The sequence below is a fragment of the Zophobas morio genome, unplaced genomic scaffold (assembly GCF_036711695.1).
Source record: "Zophobas morio isolate AGI-343-1 ecotype UQ-CSIRO unplaced genomic scaffold, CSIRO_AGI_Zmor_V1 ptg000040l, whole genome shotgun sequence".
NCBI lineage: Eukaryota > Metazoa > Arthropoda > Insecta > Coleoptera > Tenebrionidae > Zophobas > Zophobas morio.
Genome location: NW_026972145.1, coordinates 1,108,493 through 1,129,629, shown reverse-complemented (window position 1 = coordinate 1,129,629; position 21,137 = coordinate 1,108,493). Strand labels below are relative to the sequence as shown.

General features: G+C 27.2%; 1 protein-coding gene across 5 annotated transcripts in view; it reads right to left on the bottom strand.

Moving 5' to 3' along the window:
* LOC135140472 (synaptotagmin-7) overlaps nt 1-21,137 on the bottom strand; it is a 905,289-nt gene that overhangs the window by 229,900 nt on the left and 654,252 nt on the right. The window lies entirely within an intron of this gene.

The window sequence follows — 21,137 nt, the reverse complement described above, 5'->3', positions numbered from 1 at the left end:
AACTGCAAATCGAACAGCTGAAGAAACGAAAAATTGAAAAATTCGGAATTGCGGGAATTGAAAATTGAAAAAATTAAAGTTGCAAAAACAAAAAATTATATAACCGAATTATTAAAAAATGGAAAACGAAATATTGTGGTATCAAGAAATTCTAAATTTTCTCATTTTTCGATTTTTAGCCTTTTCCAATTCTCAATCGATCTTTTGATGTTTCGATTTTCTCGATTTTCCAATTTTTCAACGTCGCCGTTTTGGGATTTTTGTATTTAAATTTTTCAATTTTTCAATTTTCAACTTTTGGCATTTCTAAATTTTTGGATTTTTCGATTTCTCAATTACGCGATTTTTTAATTTTTCGACTTTTCGATTTTTTATCTTTGGGATTTCTCGATTTCTCAATTTTTCAATGTATAAGTTTTGGGATTGTTCAATATGAATTTCGATTTTTAAATTTTTAGATTTTTCGACTTTGTTTTTTTTTTTTGATTTTTTATTACTCGATTTTTCACAATATTGCGACTTTTTAAATCTTACAAGTTTCAGGTTTTTGACTTTTCGATTTGCTGATGTTTCAATTCCTCGATTTTTTAAATTTTCAATTTTTCCAAATATTACATTTTAGATTTTTGACTTTTCTGTTGTATCGATTTCCCAATCTTTCGATTTTTGCTTTCTCGTTTTTCGATTTTTCAATTTTCGATTTATCGGATTTTTTAAATTTAACTTTTTCAATTTCTATATCTCAATTTTTCGATTTTTCGACTTCTCGACTTATCAATTTTTTGATGTTTGTTTAATTTAATTATTCGGTTTGGAAATTTTTCAATTTTTAATTTAAAATTCAAAATTGAAAGAATTGAAATTGAAAAAACAAAACTTTATAAAATCGAAAACTCTAAAAATTGTAAGAATAAAGTAAATGAATAAGCGAAACGAAAAATTGCAGATCGAAAATCAGAGACGAAAAATTAAAGCATCGGTCAATTGAAACCTCATAGAACGAAAGTTTGAAGAATTAAACCAAAGAAAAACGAAAAATTGCCATATAAAATCCAGAAAAATTGTCCATTGCCTCCAGAACCGGTTCTGACAAGATGGGATTCATGGATTAAAGTAGCAATATATTATTGCGGTCATTTCAACGATATAAAAAAGGTTCGTTTAGCTTAATACTATTCCCAACAAAAGCATCTCAAGCTGCAAGATACTTTACAAAAAAATACCGGGTCCCTCCTGCAGGTATAAAAATATCCTAACAGACAAAAGGAAAATTTTTTCTGCAGAAAATTTAAAAAAATATCACTTTGTTGTGAAAATTTTAACAAAGATTAGCCCCGCTTTATCGCCTATTTCACGACCCATTTAAGGACCCTAAAATCCGCGCTTTACATATCTCATCGCCGCCACTCCGTGCGCTTCCTGCTCCACAAAGCCCATTCAGCCCATATCTGCCCAGGAACCGGACTTACCTGCAACAAAAATGATTTCTATCAGTGGAAAAACAAGCTCGCAAACAAAATCGACAAACAAACAACTCTTTTTTGTGTCTCTATCAAAGAAAGTCAAACGTTCGACCGTTTTCCATCTGCCATCGAAATCGACAAAGCATACAAACGCTCAACAAAGACGAACAGATATTGTATCGATCCGGTCGCTGGAATTCGAAATTTGAAAGTCCCTTTTATCGTGGGGCCTGCGGTCGAGGGTGTGACGTTGTTTTATACATGAGGAGTGGCGCAACAAGTTCGGACCGGTCAAACCCTATGTCGTGAGGCGGTCACGACAATCCGGAACTGCCGGACCGCTTACTTTGTCGCGATTAAACACCGAGAAGGAATTCATAGCCGCCTGTTGTTGCTAAAAGTAGGAGAAAACAATTACATTTAGTCGACAAACATACGGCTTTGTGTGAACGCTCTTTGTTAAGTTGTTGTTTGTTGGATATTTTATTAGGTAATTACGTAATATAGCCCCCAAAGTGGAAATTGTTATATGGCGAAAGTCGGGGTTCGCGTTTCAAAGAGACGTGACATTTGCGGTACGAAGTGTAATAAAGGAAGTTGTTAGTCTGGGAACGTTGGCATATTTTAGATGAATCGTTCATACTTTTCTGTGTTAGGTTCGTATGATTTTAGATGTTTCCGTTTGTCTATTGATTGTTGCTATCGGTACCCATATTGTATCAAACTTGTCATTATTACGATATTTATTTATATGTCATTCAATAATGATTAGATTCTGGTATGTTATATTCACCAAAAGCCTGTCGCTTCTAATAATAATTTATGTTTAATGGCGTGCCTATTTTAACTCGGTTAAGTGTAACATAATAGCGGTAGCCATTAACATACACTAATGTCGTCGCCAAGGAATACTTACTTATTAAGGAGCGGGTTTATGAACACAAAATTATTTGTCAGAAAACAAAATCCTGATGATAAAATTGGCTTCACAAATCCGTTATTGAACTCTTTTTTTTATTTTTCACTTTTGACATTTTTCAAGTTTTCATTATATACTTTTTCGTTTTTTATTTTTGAATTTTCAATTTATCGTTTCTTCAATTTTTCGAATTTTCAGTTTCTTAATTTTTCGTTTCCACAATTTTTCATGTTCCCGATTTTTATTTTTCAAAGTGGCGAATTTTTAATTTTTATTTTCTCGATTTATATGACAATTGTAAGTTTTTTCATTTTCTTCATTTTCTGTGTTTTTTTTTTCGATTTTACAATTTTTCAAATTTTCAGTCTTTGAATTTTCAATTCGTCCATTTTTCAATTTTTAAATTTTTCACTTTGCAGTTTTTGGATTTCCAGTCTTCCGATTTTCCAAATTCTTTAATTTTCAATATTTCTATTTCATAATACATAATTCGCTTCTTCAAATTTTCATGTTTGATTTTCACTTTTGACATTTTCCTTATCGTTTCTTCAATTTTAGAATTTTCAGTTTCTCAATTTTTCGTTTCCGCAATTTTTCATGTTCCCGATTTTTTTTTCAATGTGGCGAATTTTTATTTTTTATTTTCTCGATTTATATCGCAATTGTCCGTTTTTTCATTTCCTTTATTTTCTGTGTTTTTATTTCAATTTTACAATTTTTTATTTGTTCAATTTTTCAAATTGTCAGGCTTTGAATTTTCAGTTCGTCCATTTTTCAATTTTTAAATTTTTCACTTTGCAAATTTTGGATTTCCAGTCTTCCGATTTTCCAATTTATTTAATTTTCAATATTTCTATTTCAAAATACATAATTCGTTTCTTCAAATTTGCATGTTTGATTTTCACTTTTGACATTTTTAAGTTTTCATTACACATATACTTTTTGGTTTTTAATTTTTGATTTTTCAATCTTGCAGTTTCGTAAATAAATTTTTTAATTTTTCGAGTCGCAATTTTTTAATTTTGCGGTTTTTCGATATTACAGTTTTTCATTTGTCGATTTTTCACATTCTCAGTTTTTAATTTTTGTCATTTTCAATTTTTCGTTTCATCAATTTTTCAAGTTCGCAATTTTTATTTTTCATTTTCCCGATTTTTTTAATTTTCATTTTCTTGATTTTATGTCACAATTTTCATTTTATAAATTCCTTTACTTCTTGTTGTTTCTATCGATTTTTCAATTTATCGTTTCTTCAATTTTAGAATTTTCAGTTTCTCAATTTTTCGTTTCCACAATTTTTCATGTTCCCGATTTTTATTTTTCAAAGTGGCGATTTTTTAATTTTTATTTTCTCGATTTATATCACAATTGTCCGTTTTTTCATTTCCTTTATTTTCTGTGTTTTTTTCGATTTTTCAATTTTTCAAATTTTCAAGCTTTGAATTTTCAGTTCGTCCATTTTTCAATTTCTAAATTTTTCACTTTGCAGTTTTTGGATTTCCAGTCTTCCGATTTTCCAATTTTTTAATTTTCAATATTTCTATTTTATAATACATAATTCGTTTCTTCGTATTTTCATGTTTGATTTTCACTTTTGACATTTTTCAAGTTTTCATTATACATATACTTCTTGGTTTTTAATTTTTGATTTTTCAATTTTACACTTTCTTGACTAAATTTTTCAAATTTTTCGAAATTACAGTTTTTCATTTTTCGATTTTTCACATTCTGAGTTTTTAATTTTTGTCATTTTCAATTTTTCGTTTCACCAATTTTTCAAGTTCACGATTTTTATTTTTCATTTTCCCGATTTTTTTAATTTTCATTTTCTCGATTTTATGTCACAATTTTCATTTTTTCAATTCCTTTATTTCTTGTTGTATCTATCGATTTTTCAATTTATCGTTTCTTCAATTTTAGAATTTTCAGTTTCTCAATTTTTCGTTTCCACAACTTTTCATGTTCCCGATTTTTATTTTTCAAAGTGGCCAATTTTTAACTTTTATTTTCTCGATTTATATCACAATTGTCCGTTTTTTCATTTCCTTTACTTTCTGTGGTTTTTTTTTCGATTTTACAACTTTTTATTTGTTCAATTTTTCAAATTTTCAGGCTTTGAATTTTCAGTTCGTCCATTTTTCAATTTTTAAATTTTTCACTTTGCAGTTTTTGGATTTCCAGTCTTCCGATTTTCCAATTTCTTTAATTTTCAATATTTCTATTTCATAATACATAATTCCTTTCTTCAGATTTTCATGTTTGATTTTCACTTTTGACAATTTTCAAGTTTTCATTATACATATACTTTGTGGTCTTTAATTTTTGATTTTTCAATTTTACAGTTTCTTGACTAAATTTTTCAATTTTTCGAGTTGCAATTTTTTAATTTTGCAGTTTTTCGATTTTACGGTTTTTCATTTTTCGATTTTCCACATTCTCAGTTTTTAATTTTTGTCATTTTCAATTTTTCGTTTCATCAGTTTTTCAAGTTCTCGATTTTTATTTTTCATTTTCCCGATTTTTTTAATTTTCATTTTCTCGATTTTATGTCACATATTTTCATTTTTTCAATTTCTTTATTTCTTGTTGTTTCTTTAGATTTTTCAATTTATCGTTTCTTCAATTTTTCGAATTTTCAGTTTCTCAATTTTTCATGTTCCCGATTTCTAGTTTTCAAAGGGGCGAATTTTTAATCTTTATTTTCTCGATTTATTTCACAATTGTCCGTTTTTTCGATTTCCTTTAATTTCTGTGTTTTTTTCGATTTTACAATTTTTCATTTGTTTAATTTTTCAAATTTTCAGGTTTTGAATTTTTAGTTCGTCCATTTTTCAATTTTTAAATTTTTCACTTTGCAGTTTTTAATTTCCAGTCTTCCGATTTTCCAATTTCTTTTATTTTCAATATTTCTATTTCATAATACATAATTCGTTTCTTCAAATTTTCATGTTTGATTTTCACTTTTGACATTTTTCGAGTTTTCATTATACATATACTTTTTGGTTTATAATTTTTGATTTTTCAAGTTATACAGTTTCTTGACAAAATTTTTCAATTTTTCGAGTTGCAATTTTTTAATTTTGCAATTTTTCGATATTACAGTTTTTCATTTTTCGATTTTTCACATACTCAGTTTTTAATTTTTGTCATTTTCAATTTTTCGCTTCATCAATTTTTCAAGTCCTCGATTTTTATTTTTCATTTTCCCGATTTTTTTAATTTTCGTTTTCGCGATTTTAACTGTCACAAATTTTCATTTTTTCAATTCCTTTATTTCTTGTTGTTTCTTTCGATTTTTCAATTTATAGTTTCTTCAATTTTTCGAATTTTCAGTTTCTCAATTTTTCGTTTCCACAATTTTTCATGTTCCCGATTTTTATTTTTCAAAGTGGCGAATTTTTAATTTTTATTTTGTCGATTTATATCACAATTGTCCGTTTTTTCATTTCCTTTACTTTCTGTGTTTTTTTTTTTCGATTTTACAACTTTTTATTTGTTCAATTTTTCAAATTTTCAGGCTTTGAATTTTCAGTTCGTCCATTTTTCAATTTTTAAATTTTTCATTTTGCAGTTTTTGGATTTCCAGCGTTCCGATTTTCCAATTCCTTTAATTTTCAATATTTCTATTTCATAATACATAATTCGTTTCTTCAAATTTTCATGTTTGATTTTCACTTTTGACATTTTTCAAGTTTTCATTATACATATACTTTTTGGTTTTTAATTTTTGATTTTTCAATTTTACAGTTTCTTGACTATGTTTTTCAATTTTTCGAGTTGCAATTTTTTAATTTTGCAGTTTTTCGATATTCCAGTTTTTCATTTTTCGATTTTTCACATTCCCAGTTTTTAATTTTTGTCGTTTTCAATTTTTCGCTTCATCAATTTTTCAAGTCCTCCATTTTTATTTTTCATTTTCCCGATTTTTTTAATTTTCGTTTTCGCGATTTTAACTGTCACAAATTTTCATTTTTTCAATTCCTTTATTTCTTGTTGTTTCTTTCGATTTTCCAATTTATCGTTTCTTCAATTTTTCGAATTTTCAGTTTCTCAATTTTTCGTTTCCACAATTTTTCATGTTCCCGATTTTTATTTTTCAAAGTGGCGAATTTTTAATTTTTATTTTGTCGATTTATATCACAATTGTCCGTTTTTTCATTTCCTTTACTTTCTGTGTTTTTTTTTCGATTTTACAACTTTTTATTTGTTTAATTTTTCAAATTTTCAGGCTTTGAATTTTCAGTTCCTCCATTTTTCAATTTTTAAATTTTTCACTTAGCAGTTTTTGGATTTCCAGTCACCCGATTTTTCAATTTCTTTAATTTTCAATATTTCTATTTCATAATACATAATTCGCTTCTTCAAATTTGCATGTTTGATTTTCACTTTTGACATTTTTCAGGTATATACATATACTTTTTGGTTTTTAATTTTTGATTTTTCAATTTTACAGTTTCTTGACTAAATTTTTCAATTTTCCGAGTTGCAATTTTTTAATTTTGCAGTTTTTCGATATTACAGTTTTTCATTTTTCAATTTTTCACATTCTCAGTTTTTAATTTTTGTCAATTTCAATTTTTCGTTTCGTCAACTTTTCAAGTTCTCGATTTTTGTTTTTCATTTTCCCGATTTTTTTAATTTTGATTTTCTCGATTTTATGTCATAAATTTTGATTTTTTTCAATTCCTTTATTTCTTGTTGTTTCTTTCGATTTTTCAATTTATCGTTTCCACAATTTTTCATGTTCCCGATTTTTATTTTTCAAAGTAGCGAATTTTTAATTTTTATTTTCTCGATTTATATCACAATTGTCCGTTATTTCATTTCCTTTATTTTCTGTGTTTTTTTCGATTTTACAATTTTTCGTTTGTTCAATTTTTCAAATTTTCAGGCTTTGAATTTTCAGTTCGTCCATTTTTAAATTTTTAAATTTTTCACTTTGCAGTTTTTGGATTTCCAGCGTTCCGATTTTCCAATTTCTTTAATTTTCAATATTTCTATTTCATAATACATAATTCGTTTCTTCACGTTTTCATGTTTGATTTTCACTTTTGACATTATTCAAGTTTTCATCATACATAATTATACTTTTTGGTTTTTAATGTTTGATTTTTCAATTTTACAGTTTCTTGACTAAATTTTTCAATTTTTCGAGTTGCAATTTTTTAATTTTGCACTTTTTCGATATTACAGTTCTTCATTTTTCGATTTTTCACATTCTCAGTTTTTAATTTTTGTCGTTTTCAATTTTTCGTTTCATCAATTTTTCAAGTTCTCGATTTTTATTTTTCATTTTCTCAATTTTGTCACAAATTTTCATTTTTTCAATGCCTTTATTTCTTGTTGTTTCTTTTGATTTTTCAATTTATCGTTTCTTCAATTTTTCGAATTTTCAGTTTCTCAATTTTTCGTTTCCACAATTTTTCATGTTCCCGATTTTCATTTTTCAAAGTGGCGAATTTTTAATTTTTATTTTCTCGATTTATATCACAATTGTCCGTTTTTTCTTTTCCTTTATTTTCTGTGTTTTTTTCGATTTTACAATTTTTCATTTGTTCAATTTTTCAAATTTTCATGCTTTGAATTTTTAGTTCGTCCATTTTTCAATTTTTAAATTTTTCACTTTGCAGTTTTTGGATTTCCAGTCTTCCGATTTTCCGATTTCTTTAATTTTCAATATTTCTATTTCATAATACATAATTCGTTTCTTCAAATTTTCATGTTTGATTTTCACTTTTGACATTTTTCCAGTGTTCATTATACATATACTTTTTGGTTTTTAATTTTTGATTTTTCAAGTTTTACAGTTTCTTGACAAAATTTTTCAATTTTTCGAGTTGCAATTTTTTAATTTTGAAGTTTTTCAATATTACAGTTTTTCATTTTTCGATTTTTCACATTCTCGGTTTTTAATTTTTGTCATTTTCAATTTTTCGTTTCATCAATTTTTCAAGTTCTTGATTTTATGTCACAAATTTTCATTTTTTCAATTCCTTTATTTCTTCTTGTTTCTTTCGATTTTTCAATTTATCGTTTCTTCAATTTTAGAATTTTCAGTTTCTCAATTTTTCGTTTCCACATTTTTCATGTTCCCGATTTTTTTTTCAATGTGGCGAATTTTTAATTTTGATTTTCTCGATTTATATCACAATTGTCCGTTTTTTCATTTCCTTTATTTTCTGTGTTTTTTTTTCGATTTTACAATTTTTCATTTGTTCACTTTTTCAAATTTTCAGGCTTTGAATTTTCAGTTCGTCCATTTAATTTTCCGAGTTGCAATTTTTTAATTTTGCAGTTTTTCGATATTACAGTTTTTCATTTTTCGATTTTCCACATTCTCAGTTTTTAATTTTTGTCATTTTCAATTTTTCGTTGCATCAATTTTTCAAGTTCTCGATTTTTATTTTTCATTTTCCCGATTTTTTTAATTTTCATTTTCTCGATTTTATGTCACAAATTTTAATTTTTTCAATTCCTTTGTTTCTTGTTGTTCCTTTCGATTTTTCAATTTATCGTTTCTTCAATTTTAGAATTTTCAGTTTCTCAATTTTTCGTTTCCACAATTTTTCATGTTCCCGATTTTTATTTTTCAAAGTGGCGAATTTTTAATTTTTATTTTCTCGATTTATATGACAATTGTCCGTTTTTTCATTTCCTTTATTTTCTGTGTTTTTTTTTCGATTTTACAATTTTTCATTTTTACAATTTTTCAAATTTTCAGTCTTTGAATTTTCAGTTCGTCCATTTTTCAATTTTTAAATTTTTCACTTTGCAGTTTTTGGATTTCCAGTCTTCCGATTTTCCAAATTCTTTAATTATCAATATATCTATTTCATAACACATAATTCGCTTCTTCAAATTTTCATGTTTGATTTTCACTTTTGACATTTTTCAAGTTTTCATTATACATATACTTTTTGGTTTTTAATTTTTGACTTTTGAATTTTACAGTTTCTTGACTAAATTTTTCACTTTTTCGAGTTGCAATTTTTTAATTTTGCAATTTTTCGATATTACAGTTTTTCATTTTTCGATTTTTCACATTCTCAGTTTTTAAATTTTGTCATTTTCAATTTTTCGTTTCATCAATTATTCAAGTTCTCGATTTTTATTTTTCATTTTCCCGATTTTTTTTAATTTTCATTTTCGCCATTTTACGTCACAAATTTTCATTTTTTCAATTCCTTTATTTCTTGTTGTTTCTTTCGATTTTTCAATTTATCGTTTCTTCAATTTTAGAATTTTCAGTTTCTCAATTTTTCGTTTCCACGATTTTTCATGTTCCCGATTTTTATTTTTCAAAGTGGCGAATTTTTTTAATTTTTATTTTCTCGATTTATATGACAATTGTCCGTTTTTTCATTTCCTTTATTTTCTGTGTTTTTTTTCGAATTTACAATTTTTCATTTGTTCAATTTTTCAAATTTTCATGCTTTGAATTTTCAGTTCGTCCATTTTTCAATTTTTACATTTTTACTTTGCAGTTTTTGGATTTCCAGTCTTCCGATTTTCCAATTTCTTTAATTTTCAATATTTCTATTTCATAATACATAATTCGTTTCTTCAAATTTTCATGTTTGATTTTCACTTTTGACATTTTTCGAGTTTTCATTATACATATACTTTTTGGTTTTTAATTTTTGATTTTTCAATTTTACAGTTTCTTGACTAAATTTTTCAATTTTTCGAGTTGCAATTTTTTTAATTTTGCAGTTTTTCAATATTACAGTTTTTCATTTTTCGATTTTTCACATTCTCGGTTTTTAATTTTTGTCATTTTCAATTCTTCGTTTCATCAATTTTTCAAGTTCTCAATTTTTATTTTTCATTTTCCCGATTTTTTTGATTTTCATTTTATCGATATTATGTCACAAATTTTCATTTTTTCAATTCCTTTATTTCGTGTTGTTTCTGTCGATTATTCAATTTTTCGTTTCCACAATTTTTCATGTTCCCGATTTTTATTTTTCAAAGTGGCGAATTTTTAATTTTTATTTTCTCGATTTATATCACAATTGCCCGTTTTTTCATTTCCTTTATTTTGTGTTTTTTTTTTCGATTTTTCAATTTTTCATTTATTCAATTTTTCAAATTTTCAGGCTTTGAATTTTCAGTTCGTCCATTTTTAAATTTTTAAATTTTTCACTTTGCAGTTTTTGGATTTCCAGCGTTCCGATTTTCCAATTTCTTTAATTTTCAATATTTCTATTTCATAATACATAATTCGTTTCTTCACGTTTTCAAGTTTGATTTTCACTTTTGACATTATTCAAGTTTTCATCATACAAATACTTTTTGGTTTTTAATGTTTGATTTTTCAATTTTACAGTTTCTTAACTAAATTTTTCAATTTTTCGAGTTGCAATTTTTTAATTTTGCACTTTTTCGATATTACAGTTCTTCATTTTTCGATTTTTCACATTCTCAGTTTTTAATTTTTGTCGTTTTCAATTTTTCGTTTCATCAATTTTTCAAGTTCTCGATTTTTATTTTTCATTTTCTCAATTTTGTCACAAATTTTCATTTTTTCAATGCCTTTATTTCTTGTTGTTTCTTTTGATTTTTCAATTTATCGTTTCTTCAATTTTAGAATTTTCAGTTTCTCAATTTTTCGTTTCCACAATTTTTCATATACCCGATTTTTATTTTTCAAAGTGGCGAATTTTTAATTTTTATTTTGTCGATTTATATCACAATTGTCCGTTTTTTCATTTCCTTTACTTTCTGTGTTTTTTTTTTCGATTTTACAATTTTTCATTTGTTCAGTTTTTCAAATTTTCAGGCTTTGAATTTTCAGTTCGTCCATTTTTAAATTTTTAAATTTTTCACTTTGCAGTTTTTGGATTTCCAGCGTTCCGATTTTCCAATTTCTTTAATTTTCAATATTTCTATTTCATAATACATAATTCGCTTCTTCACGTTTTCATGTTTGATTTTCACTTTTGACATTATTCAAGTTTTCATCATACATATACTTTTTGGTTTTTAATGTTTGATTTTTCAATTTTACAGTTTCTTGACTAAATTTTTCAATTTTTCGAGTAGCAATTTTTTAATTTTGCACTTTTTCGATATTACAGTTCTTCATTTTTCGATTTTTCACATTCTCAGTTTTTAATTTTTGTCGTTTTCAATTTTTCGTTTCATCAATTTTTCAAGTTCTCGATTTTTATTTTTCATTTTCTCAATTTTGTCACAAATTTTCATTTTTTCAATGCCATTATTTCTTGTTGTTTCTTTTGATTTTTCAATTTATCGTTTCTTCAATTTTTCGAATTTTCTGATTCTCGATTTTTCGTTTCCACAATTTTTCATGTTCCCGATTTTTTTTTCAAAGTGGCGAATTTTTAATTTTTATTTTCTCGATTTATATCACAATTGTCCGTTTTTTCATTTCCTTTATTTTCTGTGTTTTTTTTTCGATTTTACAATTTTTCATTTGTTCAATTTTTCAAATTTTCAGGATTTGAATTTCAGTTCGTCCATTTTTCAATTTTTAAATTTTTCACTTTGCAGTTTTTGGATTTCCAGTCTTCCGATTTTCCAATTTCTTTAATTTTCAATATTTCTATTTCATAATACATAATTCGTTTCTTCAAATTTTCATGTTTGATTTTCACTTTTGAACTTTTTAAGTTTTCATTATACATATACTTTTTGGTTTTTAATTTTTGATTTTTCAATTTTACAGTTTGTTGACAAAATTTTTCAATTTTTCGAGTTGCAATTTTTTAATTTTGCAGTTTTTCGATATTACAGTTTTTCATTTTTCGATTTTTCACATTCTCTGTTTTTAATTTTTGTCATTTTCAATTTTTCGTTTCATCAATTTTTCAAGTTCTCGATTTTTATTCTTCATTTCCCCGATATTTTTGATTTTCATTTTCTCGATTTTGTCACAAATTTTCATTTTTTCAATTCCTTTATTTCGTGTTTTTTCTTTCGATTTTTCAATTTATCGTTTCTTCAATTTTTCGAACTTTCGGTTTCTCAATTTTTCATGTTCCCGATTTCTAGTTTTCAAAGTGGCGAATTTTTAATTTTTATTTTCTCGATTTATATCACAATTGTCCGTTTTTCAATTTCCTTTATTTCCTGTGTTTTTTTAGATTTTACAATTTTTCATTTGTTCAATTTTTCAAACTTTCAGGCTTTGAATTTCAGTTCGTTCATTTTTCAATTTTTAAATTTTCCACTTTGCAGTTTTTGGATTTCCAGTCTTCCGATTTTCCAATTTCTTTAATTTTCAATATTTCTATTTCATAATACATAATTCGTTTCTTCAAATTTTCATGTTTGATTTTCACTTTTGACAATTTTCAAGTTTTCATTATACATATACTTTGTGGTCTTTAATTTTTGATTTTTCAATTTTACAGTTTCTTGGGTAAATTTTTCAATTTTTCGAGTTGCAATTTTTTAATTTTGCAGTTTTTCGATATTACAGTTTTTCATTTTTCGATTTTTCACATTCTCTGTTTTTAATTTTTGTCATTTTCAATTTTTCGTTTCATCAATTTTTCAAGTTCTCGATTTTTATTCTTCATTTCCCCGATATTTTTGATTTTCATTTTCTCGATTTTGTCACAAATTTTCATTTTTTCAATTCCTTTATTTCGTGTTTTTTCTTTCGATTTTTCAATTTATCGTTTCTTCAATTTTTCGAACTTTCGGTTTCTCAATTTTTCATGTTCCCGATTTCTAGTTTTCAAAGTGGCGAATTTTTAATTTTTATTTTCTCGATTTATATCACAATTGTCCGTTTTTCAATTTCCTTTATTTCCTGTGTTTTTTTAGATTTTACAATTTTTCATTTGTTCAATTTTTCAAACTTTCAGGCTTTGAATTTCAGTTCGTTCATTTTTCAATTTTTAAATTTTCCACTTTGCAGTTTTTGGATTTCCAGTCTTCCGATTTTCCAATTTCTTTAATTTTCAATATTTCTATTTCATAATACATAATTCGTTTCTTCAAATTTTCATGTTTGATTTTCACTTTTGACAATTTTCAAGTTTTCATTATACATATACTTTGTGGTCTTTAATTTTTGATTTTTCAATTTTACAGTTTCTTGGGTAAATTTTTCAATTTTTCGAGTTGCATTTTTTTAATTTTGGAGTTTTTCGATATTACAGTTTTTCATTTTTCGATTTTTCACATTCTCAGTTTTTAATTTTTGTCATTTTCAATTTTTCGTTTCATCAGTTTTTCAAGTTCTCGATTTTTATTTTTCATTTTCCCGATTTTTTTAATTTTCATTTTCTCGATTTTATGTCACAAAATTTCATTTTTTCAATTCCTTTATTTCTTGTTGTGTCTTTCGATTTTTCAATTTATCGTTTCTTCAATTTTTCGAATTTTCAGTTTCTCAATTTTTCACTTTCCCGATTTCTAGTTTTCAAAGTGGCGAATTTTTAATTTTTATTTTCTCGATTTATATCACAATTGTCCGTTTTTTCATTTCCTTTATTTTCTGTGTTTTTTTTCGATTTTACAATTTTTCATTTGTTCAATTTTTCATATTTTCAGGATTTGAATTTCAGTTCGTCCATTTTTCAATTTTTAAATTTTTCACTTTGCAGTTTTCGGATTTCCAGTCTTCCGATTTTCCAATTTCTTTAATTATCAATATTTCTATTTCATAATACATAATTCGCTTCTTCAAATTTTCATGTTTCGAGTTTTCATTATACCTTTTGGTTTTTAATTTTGGATTTTTCAATTTTACCGTTTCTTGACTAAATTTTTCAATTTTTCGAGTTGCAATTTTTTAATTTTGCAGTTTTTCAATATTACAGTTTTTCATTTTTCGATTTTTCACGTTCTCGGTTTTTAATTTTTGTCATTTTCAATTTTTCGTTTCATCAATTTTTCAAGTTCGCGATTTTTAATTTTCATTTTCCCGATTTTTTTTTAATTTTCATTTTCTTGATTTTATGTCACAAATTTTCATTTTTTCAATTCCTTTATTTCTTGTTGTTTCTTTCGATTTTTCAATTTATCGTTTCTTCAATTTTAGAATTTTCAGTTTCTCAATTTTTCGTTTCCACAACTTTTCATGTTCCCGATTTTTATTTTTCAATGTGGCGAATTTTTAATTTTTATTTTCTCGATTTATATCACAATTGTCCGTTTTTTCATTTCCTTTATTTTATGTTTTTTTTAGATTTTACAATTTTTTATATGTTCAATTTTTCAAATTTTTAGGCTTTGAACTTTCAGTTCGTCCAATTTTCAATTCTTAAATTTTCCACTTTGCAGTTTTTGGATTTCCAGTCTTCCGATTTTCCAATTTCTTTAATTTTCAATATTTCTATTTCGTAATACATAATTCGTTTCTTCAAATTTTCATGTTTGATTTTCACTTTTGACATTTTTCAAGTTTTCATTATACATATACTTTTTGATTTTTAATTTTTGATTTTTCAATTTTACAGTTTCTTGAGTAAATTTTTCAATTTTTCGCGTTGTAATTTTTTAATTTTGCAGTTTTTCGATATTACAGTTTTTCATTTTTCGATTTTTCATATTCTCAGTTTTTAATTTTTTTCATTTTCAATTTTTCGTTTCATCAATTTTTCAAGTTCTCGAATTTCATTTTCCATTTTCCCGATTTTTTTATTTTTATTTTCTCGATTTTATGCCACAAATTTTCATTTTTTCAATTCCTTTATTTCTTGTTGTTTCTTTCGATTTTCCAATTTTTCGTTTATTCAATTTTTCAAATTTTCAGGCCAATCGATTCCAATTCGTCGATTTTGCAATTTTTAAATTTTTCACTTTGTAGTTTTTGGATTTCCAGTCTTCCGATTTTCCAAATTCTTTAATTTTCAATATTTCTATTTCATAATACATAATTCGTTTCTTCAAATTTTCATGTTTGATTTTCACTTTTGACATTTTTCAAGTTTTCATTATACATATACTTTTTGGTTTTTAATTTTTGATTTTTCAAGTTTTACAGTTTCTTGACAAAATTTTTCAATTTTTCGAGTTGCAATTTTTTAATTTTGCGATTTTTCGTTATTACAGTTTTTCATTTTTCGATTTTTCACATTCTCAGTTTTTAATTTTTGTCATTTTCAATTTTTCGTTTCATCAATTTTTCAAATTTTCGATTTTAATTTTTCATTTTCCCGATTTTTTTAATTTTCGTTTTCTCGATTTTATGTCACAAATTTTCATTTTTTCAATTCCTTTATTTCTTGTTGTTTCTTTCGATTTTTCAATTTATCGTTTCTTCAATTATTCGAATTTTCAGCTTCTCAATTTTTCGTTTCCACAATTTTTCATGTTCCCGATTTCTAGTTTTCAAAGTGGCGAATTTTTAATTTTTATTTTCTCGATTTATATCACAATTGTCCGTTTTTTCATTTCTTATATTTCCTGTGCTTTTTTTTCGATTTTACAGTTTTTCATTTGTTCAATTTTTCAAATTTTCAGGCTTTGAATTTTCAGTCCGTCCATTTTTCAATTTTTAAATTTTTCACTTTTTAGTTTTTGGATTTCCAGTCTTCCGATTTTGCAATTTCTTTAATTTTCAATATTTCTATTTCATATACATTTTTCCCTTTTCCAATTTTCCGTCCCCTCAATTTTTCAACTCCCCGATTTTCATTTTGCGTTTTCCTGATTTTTTATTTTTCATTTTCTGGATTTTATATCACAATTTTTTGATTTTTCATTTCCTTAATTTTTGTTGTTTCTTTCGATTTTCCAATTTTTAGTTTATTCAGTTTTCTAAATTTTCAGGCCAATCGATTCCAATTCGTCGATTTTCCAATTTTTAAATTTTTCAGTTTGCAGTTTTTGGGTTTTCACCCCTTTTTGACTTTTTGGATTTTCAATTTTTCGTTAAACTTCAGACTTTTCAAATTTTCGACAGTTTTATGCTTCGATATCTCTTTTTTTTTTCAACTTTTCGATGTTTTAATTTTACTTTTTTAAAATTTTTCAATTTTTTTTATTTCTCAATTTATCGAATTCAGATGTTTTGATTGTTCAGTTATCCGATTTTTCAATTTTTCAATTTTGCCATATTTCAATTGTTCAATGTTTTATATTTTTCGATTTCTGGATTTTTTGATTTTCCAGTCTTTCAGTGTTTCTATTTTCCAATTTTTCAAATTCTGACGTTGCTAAATTTTCAGTTTTCCGATTTTTCAATTAATACGTTATTTTTAATTTCCCCGTTTCTCGAATACGCAGTTTCGTTTTTTCAGTTCTTCATTTCTTCGATTTTTGGATTTTTCGGTTGGCTAATTTTTTAGTTTCTCAATTTTGGATTTTTGTTTCAGTTTTGGGATTTTTCAATATTTCTATTTTTCGACTTTTCGATTTTTAATTTTATTTCACAAATCATTATTAAAATTCTTAGCTTTCTTACAAGACGCCAACATATTTATTTTTATATTAGCTCTGCTAGAACCAATGCTCTAGATACTATACCAAGATTTAACATTGTCACAACCCTAGTTACCCTAATTTTTAAAAATTACCATTTTCCTGCCACCCCGTCTCAAAATTTTCACCCACATTCCAAACCGCGCCAATTTCCCGCGAACTAATGAAACAGTTTAGCGCTTAAATCCCCGAGAAAATTAATCAAATCCTAAAAATCCCCGACCTAACCAGCCACAGGCTCATCTAATTAAGCCGTCGCCTTTGTTGCGACACCCGGAATGTGTCCGTGGGCGGCGCTAATTGCGTGTAAAACACATCCCGTTACGCCCCTGGATCGTACGGACGCGGAATTACAAAAGACCAACGAAATATTACACCAGCCGGCAAAACGGCTCCCAGAACACGAAAATTACCGAACTACCGAATTTTGCTTTATCTTGTGTGTCCAATCGGGGCGCGATGTATTGATGAGGGGGCGATTATCGGAATCGCCGGGGTGGATGGATAAAATACGCGCTCGGGGACGGTCGAGTTGATTTATTATTGAGTCCTCTACAAAGAATTTCCAAATTCTATCGGGGCGTCCGATAGGTGGTTTACGAAGGAGAGAGCAAAATGAATCTAGAATAGACGAAACTCAGAAGAAGAATTTAATGAAGTGTTGAAAAGTCGAAAAAATGGGAAGGCAGCAGGGATTGATGAGACAAAACCAGAAATGTTGGAGGAGATGGGGAAAAAAGGTGAGGTGGTGTAAAGAAAAATACTGGACATAAAGTAGACAAAAAAATACCAAAGAGATGGGAAACGGCAATTATAATTCCGGTCTATAAAAAAGGCGACGAGATGAGCTGCGATAACTATAGAGGGATTTCATTACTGTGTGTAGCAAGCAACTCGAGAGAATAGTAGAAAACAGACTCAGAAAACAAATAAAACTGACGTTGGAGGACACTCAAGAGGGCTTTAGAAAAGAAAGGAATACAACCAAATGGGTATCGACCTAGAGACAAATATGTGAACAAATTTTGAGAAAAGAAGGAAACATTTATGTGTAGAGAGCGGATTTATAAGCACAAAAAAATTAAGAATAAGCGCTTAAATAAGCACAACGTCACCTTAGAACTGGTTTGCCGCATATCCAGATCGCGTCCCAGGGATTTTCGCCTCTACTGTTTGGTGCAGATTTGCCGCATGTCGCACTTGGGCGAAGCGAAACATAGTTTAGTTTCAGTGTTGATTTGCCGCATGTCCAAGCAGAAATCGATAGAGTACCGTTATCCGTTTTTACGTACCTACTTCCTTGCTGTTTTGCTTTTCAGCGTTAGGTTTGGGGTTGGGAAAGAAATCGTATTCAACTTCACGCGCAGAACAAGTAATACGGCAAGGATTAATAATGTGAAATAAATGAAAAATTGAAACGATATTAGAAATCGCGTGATGAAGTAGGTAACTAAGTATAACGAACAATGAATGTTAAGTTATTGATGTTTTGATTCGATTTTTTCTAAATATTTTTAAAATAAAGAGACTTATTTTTCTTTATTTTTATATAAAATCTACATTTGATAAAACTCATTGCAGTTATTCATTTTACCTAAAAATTGTAGAATCCAAATATTGCATTGTTAATTTCCATTGTTAAATGGTGAATTCTGAACGAAATACGGAGTACCAAATTTAAATGTGTTTTACAGAAAGAAATTATTTTTACAAAGGATAATAAAATGATATTTTCTTTGCATTGGGGGAGTAATGGCGGCTCGTTGACTCGCTGCAGTCCTACTAAAATTGCAGCTTAATATGTAATTTTTTTATATAAAATATTCAAATTCATAAAGAACACTCGGGTAAAAATAGGTTGTTGTCTCAAACAATTACATTCCAGTATTTTATTACATTACGTGGATATTGACTACAAGTAGCTATTGTCGGGCAACCAGAGAAAATTAGCAGTGATACTGTTTAAAACTGTAAATGCAGTATATTTGGATTTGGAAATAAATCATTCGTTTCCATGTCTTATGTATCAGTGACAATTATGTTGACTGCAACCCAAATCTATTTGATTACCCCTAACTCCATAATATCTAGTACTTAATATAGTTATACGCTTTTCAGTTGAAAATGAAAGAATTATTTGTACTGGTAGTTGTAAACAATTGTATAAATATTTCCGTTGGATTCCTTTGCGAACTCTTTGTCAATTATTATTTATGATACTATGGTATGATCCCAAACTGTTTAGAGAAGAAAGGGAGGCTGTGGTGTGCGCACGTAAACTTATCCTATTTCTTTCCAATACATTAGCTCTATATATTAGCTCTCTGTCTATCATCTCCTACGTGCGCTTATCATAGACTCCTTTTATCTAAAAAGTATGCAGTATTTCCCGCGCAAACCAGCAGTCAGATCTCTAGATTGCCTGGCCTCGTGATTTGTCACGTATTTTTAAATAACATACAGTTTTCTAAATTTGCTGAAGTACTACTAAACTACAAAAATAAATAAACGGGTAAATTATATTCTCAAATTATAACTCCAAATTAAACATGCAATGTGAAAAGTTAATGCCGTGAACCCTACTAAGTATAAATTAAATGTCATTGTTTGCTAACTACATAATTACAAAAAGAACTGCAACAATCAATGGATGATCACTTTAGACAGTTGAATGATCGCATTGCCACAGTCGAAAATAATGTAAAAATCATACAGGATGAATGGGCCGAATTCAAGAAGAATAATAATAATTCCGTGGAAAACAGTGAAATTAATTTAAATAACGTTGTATCAGAAATAGAGGAACGCAAACAACGAAGCTGCAATGTCATGCTGTTTAATATTCCGGAATCGACTGCTGCTGAACTAGCAGGAAGAGTTGCTGAAGATCTGCAAAAAGTGATGTCTATTTTAACACCCTTAGGTACGTTTCCTCAGCCTAATAAAATGATTAGGCTTGGAAGCAAGAAACCTAACGTAAAGAGGCCACTAAAAATTATCTACGACTCTGAGACTGCGGCAAGAGAAATTTTAAGGTCAAATAAGTCTAATCCCAACCGGGAATATCATTTTCGTCCAGACTTAACCGTATTGCAACGAGATTACAATAATCGAGTGAGAAAAGAATATCTTGATAGAACTGCTAATGGAGAATCTGATATTGTCTTGAAGTACAAGAATAATTGCCCGTTTATTGCTAAACAAAATGTAAAAGGAGGTCCATCAAAAAAGTAGTTCATTTTTATTATCACAATGTGGGTGGGATGCGAAGCAGACTTAAGGAATTTTCTCTTAATGCTAACTCTAGTGTTTATGACATAATTATTATAACAGAAACTTGGTTATTCGATGAAATATCAAATGAAGAATTGCAACTAAGTAATTATAATATTTATCGCACGGATCGGGATTTGAAGAGGACCATGAAATCAAGAGGTGGGGGTGTGATGGTTGCTGTTAATAAGAGTTTAAATTCATCTGAAGTTTACTTGGGTACCAGTGTTGAAAGCGTTTATGTTAAAATAAATACTGGTGATTTAAATTTGATTGTTGGGGGCGTGTATATTCCTCCTGCTTCTGATCTTAACACTTATAATACTCACTGTTCAGAGTTGGAAACCATCTACTCTCAATTTTCAGATTTTTCGTTTATAATTGCTGGGGATTATAATCTCGCTCATCTTGTATGGGAAAACAACAAAGTAAACTTAGATTTGCTGGGTAACTCGAAGGATTATTATGATGTCATTAATGCAACATACTCTTTTTTAAATTTGCTACAAGTTAACGAAATTCCAAATAATAGAAACGTTTTCTTGGATCTAATCTTTACAAATATCACAGATATAAAAGTCTGCGCTGCCATTGATTCGATTCTCCCGGAAACTTATCATCATATCCCATATCATTGGTCAGTCTACTCATCATATGATTTTAAGAATGTTACTTCTGAATATGTAATTTTTGATTTTGCAAATGGTAATTATCATCTTCTCAATGAATTTATTGCTTCTGTGGATTGGAAATTTCTTTTTGATGGTCTTGAATTTGAGGTGATGGTTTCTACCTTTTATAATATTATTTTCACTGGCATTGAAAAATACATTCCTAAAAAAACTATTAAATATTGTTCTAGGTCTTTTCCTAAATGGTTTAATAAAGAATTAATAGATTTGTGTCGAGACAAAAAGGTTGCTCATTCAACCTACATTAAATCTGGAAAATATGCGGACTATTTACATTTTAAAGCGTTAAGAAGTAGATGTAAAGATCTTAGCGCACGTCTTTATAATTTGTATCTGGTAAATGTAAATAATAGTATTACAGATAATCCGAAATATTTTTGGAAATTC